We start from the raw sequence: 12,481 nt of genomic DNA on the forward strand, positions 1-12,481 counted from the left end.
CATGTATCTTGAATGTATCATAGATAAGCTGCTATATAACGATTGCCACTTCAGATAGCTGTGAAATTAGGTGATTAACTAGTTGTTACTTAACCTTCTAATTTCTGTATAAGTCTAATTACATGAAATAGAAGTTGGGGTTTTGATTTTTTTACTTTGCTTTTCTGTTTGAAGTGTCATTGTAACTACTGTATTGTAAATGATGGAAAATAATTGCATATGTTAAAAAAATAAATTGTTATATTAAAAAAAATAGTTTCCAATAGAGTAAAAAAAAAAAAAGAAAAGAAAAAAGGACTTCTTAATAAGTCCTCAAGAATGTCAACTATTATCATAACAAAAGAAATGGAAAATGTTCTAGCACCTTAGGTAGAAAAGTAATGACACAAAAATTTCTTTAAATACCAAGATAATGTCAAATATGTTAGATAGAGACTTACAGATTTTCATAAACTCAATAATATGCAAATGCACACACAAAATAAGGAGAGACGAACTATAAGGAGAGGCAAAGGGAAGATGGAGAAACTAACCTACTTTTCTTCCAATATCTCAGCAGTAAGGATGGACTCCTTTCCTTAATCACCCTCTTCTTCTGTAAGAAGAGAAGATATCTAAAGAGACCTGGGCAGAACTCTGCTGAAACAGTAGACGGATCAAAACAGAAGAGGCAGATAATTTATGCTCTAATATCAAATGATCTGAAATTCTAAATCAGTCTGTGATGTCTATTCGGACTGTATAGAAAGCATTGTGGCCAATGACATCAGAGCCTTGGGCAAAATTACAAAGTAAGCAGTGCTGTGAAACCTCTTCTGGCATTCAGTAGATAAAAAATATAATTTCCCTAAACTTCCAAGTTCTAAAAGGAAGCTTAACTCTCTTTTCCTGTCTCTAATAAATCAAAATTCCCACTCACATATAGAGGTGTACAGTAGTTATCCAGATTAAGTTTACTTGGGGGCTGTGTGCGTGTGTGAGAGAGAGAGAAAGAGAGACAGAGATAGTTTTCTGCTTAATTACAGGGAGATATCCTGGAAATGGTTAAAAACAATGGTCATGGGTAAGAGGGGTGGAGAGTACAGAAAACAGAGTAGCTTGTTTCTCTTATAATAGGAATTCCTCCATCTACCTTTTTCTCCCTGTCTCATCTCTCCTTCATCTCCCTTTTTCATCTACCTTTTTCTCTCTCTCACAACCCTTCTTATTTACTCATCTTCCTTTTAAATTGTATTGAAGCATATTTTCTCTAATATATTATATTATTAATTTAGCAACTATTTATTAAGCACCCCTATGTACCAGATATGCTAGATAACAAGGTAAAACAAGATAGACATGGCTCCTACTCTCATAGGCCTTCCAATCTAGTGTAGAAGGTAGTCTATCAAATTTGCAATTTGAAAAAAGCTGTTTTTAAAACAATGCATAGCATGATCCTTTTTCTGTTAATTAAAATATCTTTAAAGGCGTTAAATAGTATTTATGGGGCGCCTGGGTGGCTCAGTCAGTTGAGCATCTGACTTCAGCTCAGGTCATGATCTCACAGTTCGTGCAGTTTGTGAATTCAAGCTCCATGTCAGGATCTGTGCTGACAGCTCAAAGCCCAGGGCCTGCTTTGGATTCCTTGTCCCCCTCTCTCTGCCCCACCCCTGCTTATGCTCTGTCTCTCTGTCTTTCAAAATTGAATAAACATTTAAAAATAAAATAAAGTGAACAAAAAATAAATAAATAGTATTTAGCAAATAGACATTTTTAGTCAAGTGACTTAAATGCTCACTGTCTCTTAAAAACAAAACTCTCAAAAAATGGTGGTGGGAACACTGGACAGCTACATGCAAAAGAATGAGACTGGACCACTTTCTTACATCATACACAAAAATAAACCAAAATGGACTGAAGACCTAAATGTGAGACCTGAAATCATAAAATTCCTAAAGAAAACAAAGGTAGTAATCTCTTTGACATCAGTTGTAGAAACATTTTTCTACAAATGTCTCCTTTAGCAAAGGAAACAAAAGCAAAATTAAACTAGTGGGACTATACCAAAATAAAAAGCTTTCTCAGAGGGAAGGAAACCATTAATAAAATAAAAGGACACCTGCTGAGTGGGAAAAGATATTTGCAAATGATATATCCAGTAAGGAGTTAATATCCAAAATATATAAAAACTTGGGGCTCCTGGATGGCTCAGTTGGATAAGCATCCAACTCTTGATTTCGGCTCAGGTCATGATCTCACAGTTGTGAGATCCACACTGAGCAAAGAGTCTGCTTAAGATTGTCTCTCTTCTTCTCCGTCTCCCCAGCTCAAGGTCTCAATAAAGAAATAAATAAAAACTTATACAACTCAACACAAAAAAAACAATAGTATTGATCCAATCAAAAAATGGGCAGAGGATCTCAACAGACATTTTTCCAAAGAAGACATAGAAATGGCCAACAGACACATGGGAAAATGCTCAACACCATCATCAGGGAAATGCAAATCAAACCAATAATGAAATATTACCTCATACCTGTCAGAATGGCTAAAATCAAAAACACAAGAAATAATAACATCATGAGGATATGGGGAAAAAGGAACCCTCATTCACTGCTGGTGAGAATGCAAGCTGGTGTAGGCACAATGGAAAACAGTATGGTGGTTCCTCAAAAAAGTTAAAAATACTCCCAAAACCAAGACTACATTGTATACACTGTATATTAGCTAACTTGACAATAAATTATAAAAAACTAAAATTAAAATAAAAATAGAGGGGCTCGTGGGTGGCTCAGTCAGTTAAGTACTTGACTACAGCTTAGGTCATGATCTTGTGGTTCGTGGGTTCAAGCCCCACATCTGGCTCTGTGCTGACAGCTCAGAGCCTGGAGCCTGCTTCAGATTCTGTGTCTCCTTCTCTTTCTGCCCCTCCCCCACTTGTACTCTGTCTCTCTCTGTCTCAAAAATAAACATTAAAAAAATTTTAATAAATAAGTAAACATTAAAAAAGTTAGAAAACTTAAAAATAGAATTATCATATGATCTAGTAATTTCACTGCTGGCTGCTTACCCAAAGAATATGAAAACACTAATTTGAAAAGATATATACTCCCTTATGGTCACTGCAGCATTATTTATAATAGCCAAGATATAGAAACCACTCAAGTATTCATCCATTGATGAATGGATATACAGATATAGATATCTATCTATAGATAGATATAGTAGAATATTAGTCAGCCTTTAAAAAAATGAACGTTTGCCATTTGCAACAACATGAATAGACCTAGAGGGTATAATGCTAAGAGAAATAAGTCAGAGAAAGACAAATACCATGTGATTTCACTCATATGCAGAATTTAAGACACAAAAGAAATGAACGAAGAAAAAAGAGACAAACAAAAAAACCAGACTTTTCACTATAGAGAACAAACTGGTGGTTTCCAGAGGTAAGGTGAGGGAGGATAGGAAAAATAGGTGAAAGGATTAGGAGTACACATATACTGATGGTCACTGACTAACACATAGAATTGCTGAATCATTATATTACATACCTGAAACTAATATAATACTTTATGTTAATTGTACTTGAATTAAAAAAATAAAAAAGTGAAAAATTGGTAGTTTTTATGCACAGAAGTCCCTTGATTATTCTGTTTATTGGGGTCAATTATTCTAGAACAGAAAAAAAAGAGAAACTGAGGCACTACTAACAAAAGATTTACTAAGCTTTGTGCCTATCTGTTTTTATTTTTTGCTTTCTTAACTGATCACTTACCTTCAGATAGATAAAGAATTTTTTATCTCCTTTTTACCGATCAGGGAACTGAGATCCAGAGAGGCAAGATGACGTGGACAGTATTAAATTAGTGAAGAGATGGCTCTTGGCTCCTAGGTCAATGCTTTTCACTAAAAATTGACTCAACAGGTTCTAAATGTAAAAGAAATTAATTAATTAATTAATTAATTAATATAAAACAGACTATATATTTAATATAACTTTCCCCTTATTACAGTGGCAATGGCATATAATAGTTATATATTTGTCACATCCTATGTAAAGAAAAAGTACTAAATTTTTATTATGTGGAAGGAGACCAAATTCTATCATAAGTCAGTGGGGAGGGGAAAGTGAAATCTTAAATAAATAGAATCATAGATCACAATAAACAAAGATATTGATTTATTATACCAAGGCCTTACCATATTGCTTCCCTTGAAAATAAGAATTCAGACTAAAAGTCTATTTTCCTCAGTAATGGGACTTCACAACATAGGATCAGTTTTCCCATTAAATCCTTAACTGAAATTTTTCTTAAAATCCTTAACTAGAATCTTTCTTTACCCTTACCATCACTTTAAAAACTTAACCTTTGTCCCAGTCTCCATCACAGAGATCGGTAATAAAGCAAAATAGCTTAAATCTTCTTTTTTGAAACCCCACTACCTGTAAAACACAGGACAATTGGCTCAGGTGCAAACTCACTGGTGAACAAAATGAATTACTTCTAAACAGTCTATAAAGAAAATAAGCCAGTAAAATACCCTCAAATCTTAAGAACATATATATTTCTTTCTTTTTATGGGATAGCAATATAAAATTATCTAAGCATGAGACTGATCATATGCATGTTATATACTGGAAAGGCATATGAATTCTATTAACACAGCATGGTAAAAAATAAACAAATTACAGACTAAATCTTTACCACTCCCTTTACTGGCAAGCTATTCGGTTCTCTGACTCCCAATTTTCTTACCTACAAACTGAACTAATACTTCTTCATAAGTTTTTCATTGGATGAAAATAAGAATGAATACAAGGTAATTAGCACAATACATGGCAATAGTAAATTCTCAATAAATATTAATATCCTTTGTGTCTTGAAAATGAAATAGCTATATAATATGATGAAAATCTGTTCTGTAAACACTCAAACTTATAGAACTTAAAAAGCAATAAACTAGTTTGACATATGACTTTAAATGTCATTTTTGGAAAGGCCACATTAGAACTCTCCTCTGAGCTTTACCATAGCCAGAGTCTTGATGCAGCTGTAGACCAATGAAAAGAACACATCCAACAAAAGAAGAATACAATCTCTTACTCCCTGGGATTAAAACAAGAGTCCCAGGTTTCCTTTTCCAAGGCACTGCCCTTAGCCAGGAAACCATTGTTACTTCCTCTTGCTGTCAATATAATTCTAACAGCGAAAAGGAACGGAGTAGAAAAGAATAAATGGCTTCTGAGAATTTCTCAATGGCAGCAGTGACAAGGGAGACCAGTACCCTGGTACTAAACTCCATTTTTCTCTTAAAAAAATGAGATCAGAAGGAAAGGAAGATTCAAAATAAAGTATGGGGGGGCGCCTGGGTGGCTCAGTCGGTTGAGCCTCCGACTTCGGCTCAGGTCAGATCTCACGCTCGTGGGTTCGAGCCCCGCATCAGGCTCTGTGCTGACAGCTAGCTCAGAGCCTGGAGCCTGCTTCCGGTTCTGTGTCTCCTCCTCTCTCTACCTCTCCCCCTCTCATGCTCTGTCTCTCTCTGTATAAAAAATAAATAAATAATTTAAAAAAATAAATAAATAAAGTATGGGATATAAGACCAACTAAGCTGGACTCCAGTGATTTCATGTATCAAGACATAAGTATAGGGGCGCCTGGGTGGCTCAGTCAGTTAAGCATCTGACTTCAGCTCAGGTCATGATCTTGCCCTTCGTGAGTTCGAGCCCTGCATCAGGTTCTGTACTGACAGCTCAGAGCCTGGATGGAGCCTGCTCCGGATTCTGTGTCTCCCCCTCTCTCTGCCCCTCCCCCACTTGCACTCTGTCTCTGTCTCTCAAAAATGAATAAACATTTTTAAAAAAGACATTAGTATAGATATTGGGGCACCTGGCTGGCTAAGTTAGTGGAGTATGTCACTCTTGACCTTGAGGTCATGAGTTAGAGCCCCGTTGTGGGCACAGAGGTTACTTAATGGCTCAGTCCACATTAAGCATCTGACTTTAGCTCAGGTCATGATCTCGTGGTTTGTAAATTCAAGCCCTGCTTTGGGTGAACTTGAGCCCTGCTTCAGGCTCCACACTGACAGGTGCAGAGACTGCATGGGATTCTCTCTCTCTCTGCCCCTCGCTGACTCACACTCACTTTTTTCAAAAATAAATAAATAAATAAACTTAAAAAAAAAAAAAAACTAGGGTAGGGCACCTGAGTGGCTCAGGCAGTTAAGTGACCGGCTCTTCGTTTTGGCTCAGGTCATGATCTCAGGGTTCATGAGTTTGAGCCCCACATCTGGCTCAGAGCTGACACTGCAGAGTCTGCTTGGGATTCTCTCTCTTCTCCTCTCTCTGCCCCTCCTCTCGTGTGTGTGTGTGTGTGTGTGTGTGTGTGTGTGTGTGTTCGCACCCATGCATGCACACGCCCAGGGATATGTGTGCTCTCTCTCCCTCAAAATAAATAAATAAATATTTTTTAAAAAGTTTTAAATGAGAGTCAACAGGAAGGTGAGATTCAAAGTAAAGTACCAGATGTTTGACCATCTGAGCTGGACTCCAACCTTTCCATTATCAAGACATTAGTACAGATATTAATGTCCTGATGCTCATATCTGTGGAAAAGGAAACCATTATACTGACTCTTTTTTTCAACCTTAATTGGTTACAGTATCCTTGATAATAGGCCTGCTTAATGAAAGTAGATACTGTTTCTCATCTGTATTGCTCAATAAACAAATTTATTAAAATTACAATGTCTCCATTCATAAACCCTGTACTTCAGATAACTAAAATACAATATGCCAAAAAGCTCTGCCAAATTAAATGTTTTTTTAATTTTTAAAAAACTGCCAAAAATAAAAGCATGCAACAGATATCTCAATTTCCATTAGGTTGCTTTAAAATTTTTAAATCAGAGAATGCTGGGACCAGAAATTATCTCAAAAATGGTTTGGTTCAGACCCAACTTTTATAAAAGGTTATAAAGCATAAGGAAGCTAACTGACCTGGCCAAAATGATGTGACGGAGCCAGGACTGGAATCTGGCCATCAAATTCTAATCAAGTATAACTTTCACTGTTTCATGGTTTTTTTTAATTTTTTTAACTTTGGATTGAAAATCAATAAATGAATGAGGTTTTTCCTTAAATAAATTATTTCAAATTGTTAGGACCCTGTTTTTTGAAGTCTATAAACTAATTGCACATATCAAACATAAAAATAACAAATTTCTCCCTTCTAGACTTGCACTTATTTAGAAAGAGCTAATCATCTATCATACCAAATACAGTCAACTCAATTACTCAAAATATTTCAAAGACTATTTCAAGGATTATTTTCAATACATTTTAAAATCCTACACTTGATTCCTCCAGCTACCCAATACTTAAAAGCATGTTTCCCTCAGTCATCGTAAGGGCCCTTAGAAACTTGAAAACAACGTAAACATTATTCTAAATAACATAATTAGTTTGATGTCTACAGAGATACACAACATATCCTAAAACAAAAAGACACTGGTATTGATCATGCTGATAGTCTATATTAGTGACAATGATCAATAGCTAGTGTTTAGAAAGTTACCCTCATTGCTTTCAGTGTGCATTTCCTTTTAACTGGTATTTACAGAGCACCAACCAACTTGACAGAAAGCATGCGGAATGAAGTATACAAAATGTGTAATACCAAGAGTAAGTACCTCTGGAGAGCAGAGTAAGGCAAACACACCAGGGACTCGGCCCTTGCAAGATGGGTAAATTAAGACAGCTGGAAGAGAACACCATGAGTAACCACAGGAGACAGATATGAATTTTTCAGTAGAAAGTTAGATTGGGTCATGGAGAGTTGGGTTTTTTTTTTTTTTTAATGTTTATATGTTGAGAGAAAGAGTGAGAGAGAGAACTCAAGCAGGGCAAGAACAGATAGAGACAGAGACAGACCAACAGACAGAGGATCTGAAGCAGGCTCTGCACTGATAGCAGCCAGTCTGATGTGGGGCTTGAACTCACAAACCAGGAGATCATGACCTGAGCTGAAGTCAGATGTTTAATGGATGAGCCACCCAGGCACCCCCGGATCATGGAGAGTTTAAAGAACAAGATGAGAAACTGAAGTTCCCACATTCACCCCAATGACAAGAGTAATATTATTTGAGATTTCTAGCTCTAAATTTCCATTTTTTTAAATTTTGGACCATATTACCTGAGGAACATCTGTTGAGGCATTTATTTGTTCAGCATTTGTTGAACTTGCTGATCAAGTTTTATAAAACAAGAATTCACACTCAGCTTTACTGCATCCTGAGGTAATTTCCATGAGGGACAAGCTGCAAGAATCTCAATATTGCCTGACTCTAATTATTCAACAGAATTCACTAGGGAAGGCCTTAAGAATCAAGAAATGTAAACAGATCATGAAAGAAGTTATAAGTTATAGGATCCAAATCTACTATACTACTAGTCATACTACTTTTAACAAATTGCTTAAAGCAACTGTCTCACCAATTCTTTTAGGTCTTAAAGGGGAAGTCCAGAATCTCCTTCAAACAGAACTGTGAGAAATATTTGCGTATCAGATCCAAATCTATTAGCCATACTACTTTTAACAAATTCCACAAAGCAATTGTCTAGGCAAGTTTTTCAATTCTTTAGAGAAAGTCCAGAATCTCCTTCAGACAAAATTGGCTAACCGAAACATTTGCATTTTACCTCCTCCTTTCACTCCCCCTTTTTTTAACCAAGATAATAGTAGGTGGTTTGATATTCCTTCATATTCATCCATGTATTTAATAGCCTTAATAAAAGGCTTAGACGGGAGCACTTACTTATTCAATTGTGTAAATGTACATTATCCAATTTAGGAGTTTAGTGGACACTCTGAAAATCTCAAGAGGTCCTGTCTCCCAGAAATCAGAATAATAGTTCAAAGGTTCATGTTCATATTTTCTCGCTCCCTTTCTGTCTCTCTGTCTCCATATTGTAAAATTTCTGGATATTGTAAAATAACTGCCAACTAAGACCATTTGCCACCACAAACCACAACAATAACTCCATTTGCTTGCTGAGTTACCATTTAGGAAACGCAACAAGGAAGTGCCATTTTAGAAACCGAAAAAGCTTGTCTCACACCAACGATTTGTCACATAAGAGAAAACAATACCACAACTGACTTGAACTTTCTCTTCTAAGTGTCAAGGGTTGCCGGCTTAACAGGCCAGCAGAACAGCAGAATTCTTCGGCCTAGTTTTGCTCGAAAGCGCAGGGAAGGAAGAGCAAAAGCAGGGAACTGATAGGTACACCCCTGCCCCCTTACCGGAGGACACCTCCCTCGCCCATCAACCTGCCAAGGTGGGGCGGACCCCGTCTGAATCTCGGTCCAGCACTCACCCACGCCTGCTCCCCGCCAAGAGCCTGCCACCCTCATCTACCCCAAAGAAAGCTTGGGTGCCCTGTTGCTAGTGGAGAGGAGTGGAGAAAAGGACCCTAAGCCTCAGGATGCAACTGGAAGCGCCCCTCCACCCTTGCCCACCCACTGTGCGGCTCCCCCGCCCAGCGCCCCCGCCATTCTCATTGCAGCGTAGGGCAGGCGAAGACCTGAGCCCTACCTACCTTAGGACCCGCTTCAGTCTCCAGCCGTGCGGTACCGCACCCACCTCGGGCCACTGGCCTCACCTAGCCGGATGTCGGTGTGCAAGGCTCCGCCTGCTGAATGCACGCGGTACCCAAACCTGTCTCTCCAGCCCCCCGCCCGCGATTTTGCTCCGAACCTCTCAGACCGCGCGCTCCCGCCTCCTCGCTGCCTTGGCGACAGCCCCCGCCCCTCTGATAGCCGCTGATTGGTCCGAGTGGGATCGCGGAAGTTTCTGATTGGCGGGGACGGAGACGAGGCCGCGCCCACTGGCTGAGAGGCGGGCGGCGTGGAGCACCAACGCGGAGGAGCCTGGGGGAGCCTAAGCCAAGAGGGACGTGGCGCTCTACGACGCGGACGGGGAAGCCGCGCCCCTTCTTTCTCTGGCTTTCGTGGAGTGGCCTGCGAAGCAGGATTTGGGCGGGTGAGGTGCTGTCCCGGGATAGGGACAAAGCCCCAGGGATCGCCTCCCCTTTGGCTACGGGCCTGCGTAGGCAGCGCCCCGACCGGTCAGAGATAGGCTGTCAGGCCCATTTTCGCTTACAGGCCTTGCTCGGGGCTAACACCCCCAGCCTCCTCCCTGGCGGGGCTGTGTCTCATATCTGCAGCCTCACCCACCGGGTTATACAGGGCCCTCTGCCACCAAGCTTCATTGCTTTTTACTACCCCTTTCACACCCTTCTGTGCACACATCTCTTTACACTCCTAGAGACTGAGACACTACTCTAACCTCCCTCACTTTAATGATGGGAAAACTGAGACTCCAAGATACACGTGGTTCGTGGTTCCAGGGTTACAGAAACTTTTGGAGCCTCGAGGCTGAGCTTGAATCTGCCAAATAATAGTTCCGCTCTAAGCCTTAAGTTTTCTAGCTTGCAGAAAATAGTATCTACCTCAGAGTTATTAGTGAACATGAGATGAGTATAACATTACAGGAAATCAGTACAGAACCTGCTGCATATATGTTAATAATGGTTGCTTCTTTTTATCAGGAAGTAATGGAGGGTAGTAACTAACTGCACTAATTTGCAGCAAGACTGCCTGGCTCCTGGTTGCAAAACCGAATTCAGTTTATCATAGGCACTTTACAGATAAGGAAACTGAGGCACAAAGTACACAAAGTAAAATGAAAATAATAATAGAGAGAGTAACAAGAGTAGAAAAGTGACTGGCACATAGTAAGTGGTCAATAAATGTTAGCCCTTCTCACCTTTGTGGCTTAGCTAGGACTGTAATTCAAGACTTTGGTTTCTAAGACCAGCAAACTTTGTTCTTACACACTTCCCATCAACTACTTAGAACAGTGCCTCAAACCTTTTTAAGGTTCAGTTAGAAACACTTGTCTGTTTTCTTTAAATCAAAATCTTAAACTTTCTCCCTTACCATTTTCAAAAGCTTAGAATGTTGTGACTATGCCTCTAATGAAGGTTTAATAACAAAGGTAAATATAAGGAAAATAATCATGTTCTATTCCGAGGGGTAGATTAAAAAGCAAAAGCACTAGAGTAAGAAAGGATATTCAAGAGGCTATGGTGTAGGAGCAGTGCATTTCAATTTGAAAAACATGGGAAATATTATTATGTATTCATTATGTATCATTAGTAATCAATATTAGTGTCAGGAGACAATACCACATCACAACACTGTGGGAAATGCTAAACTGTAAACACAATAAAGGCAGAAACTGCCTTCCACAGTTTTATTAACCATTATCTACCACAGGGCCAAACACATAGTGCCTAATCCAGACACTGAGATTTGAGATAGACCCTTTAAGGGGAGACCCAGAAAGATCTGGTAATAATCTGTCTAGATTATTTATAGTAATCCAATGGAGATTAATAATGGAAAATAAGAAAATTGGATGAGTTCAGCAATAAAATGAAAGTAAAAAAGAAAATTTACACTAGTTTGGTGACTGAGATGCCAGCATTATTCTCAGCAACATTCTGGCATGAACAAAAAGAAGACAAGGAAGACAGGGTAAACAAGGATTAAACAGCAAGATCCAGGATTAGGAGAAATTGTTAAGGAGAATATTTCAGAATGTCATGTGCATATAAAGCAGGCAACAGTATCTCTTATACTAATAAATATTGTTTTGTAGTAGAGAAAAATAGAAATGTTGATAATGAGCCCTGAAAACATTTTATATTGTGGGACTAATAAGGAAATGTTAATTTACTTACTAAGTAACCCAAAACTTTGGGGGTTTAGCACTGATGGAAAATCTCCTAATGGGGAGGAGGACTGGAGAACATACTATCATTATATTGTGCAAGGAAAAGAATAATAAGGTTTTGGAGTCAGAACTGGATCCCAGTCCTGTCTGGATTAAAAACCCAGCTCTACCTTTATTAACTGAATTTCCTCTGGCAAATTACTTAACCTCTCTCAATAGCATAGTTTCCCCATATCTAACATGGAGGCAATAAGGGGCACCTGATGGATCAGTCAGTTGAGTATCTGACTCTTGATTTTGGCTCAGGACATGATCCCAGGATTGTGGGATCGAGCCCCATGTTGGGCTCCACACTGAGCATGGAGCCTGCTTAAAATATCTTTTCTCCCAGGGTACCTGGGTGGCTCAGTTGGTTAGGTATCTGACCCGGCTCAGGTCATGATCTAAGGGTTCATAAAGTCAAGCCCCGCATCAAGTCCTCTGCTGTCAGCACAGAGCCTGCTACAGATCCTCTGCTCCCCTCTCTTTCTGCCCCTCCCCCACTCATGTTTGCACTCTCTCAAAAATAAACATTAAAAAAAGAAGATACTCTTTCTCCCTCTGCCCCCCTACTCAAGCTTGCTCACTCTCTCTCTCTCTCAAAAATAAAATAAAATAAAAATAACATGGAGGCAATAATAGTTTCCTCTCATAGAGTT

The 12,481-nt window shown here is 38.9% G+C and overlaps 1 protein-coding gene across 2 annotated transcripts in view; it reads right to left on the reverse strand.

Annotated features, from left to right (window-relative positions):
* NUCB2 (nucleobindin 2) overlaps positions 1-9,736 on the reverse strand; it is a 40,656-nt gene extending 30,920 nt beyond the window's left edge. The window contains exons 1-2 of one of the 2 annotated variants that reach the window (XM_029957187.1): positions 9,583-9,736; positions 3,761-3,913 (exon numbers count right to left, since the gene is read on the reverse strand). The gene's annotated coding sequence lies outside the window, so the exon portion shown is untranslated. Of the gene's footprint in view, positions 1-533; positions 565-3,760; positions 3,914-9,582 lie in introns of those variants that run through there. The other variant, XM_029957188.1, reaches the window with a different exon arrangement.
* Between the last annotated feature and the right edge of the window lie 2,745 nt (positions 9,737-12,481).

Source organism: Suricata suricatta, chromosome 11 (assembly GCF_006229205.1).
Source record: "Suricata suricatta isolate VVHF042 chromosome 11, meerkat_22Aug2017_6uvM2_HiC, whole genome shotgun sequence".
Taxonomy (NCBI): domain Eukaryota; kingdom Metazoa; phylum Chordata; class Mammalia; order Carnivora; family Herpestidae; genus Suricata; species Suricata suricatta.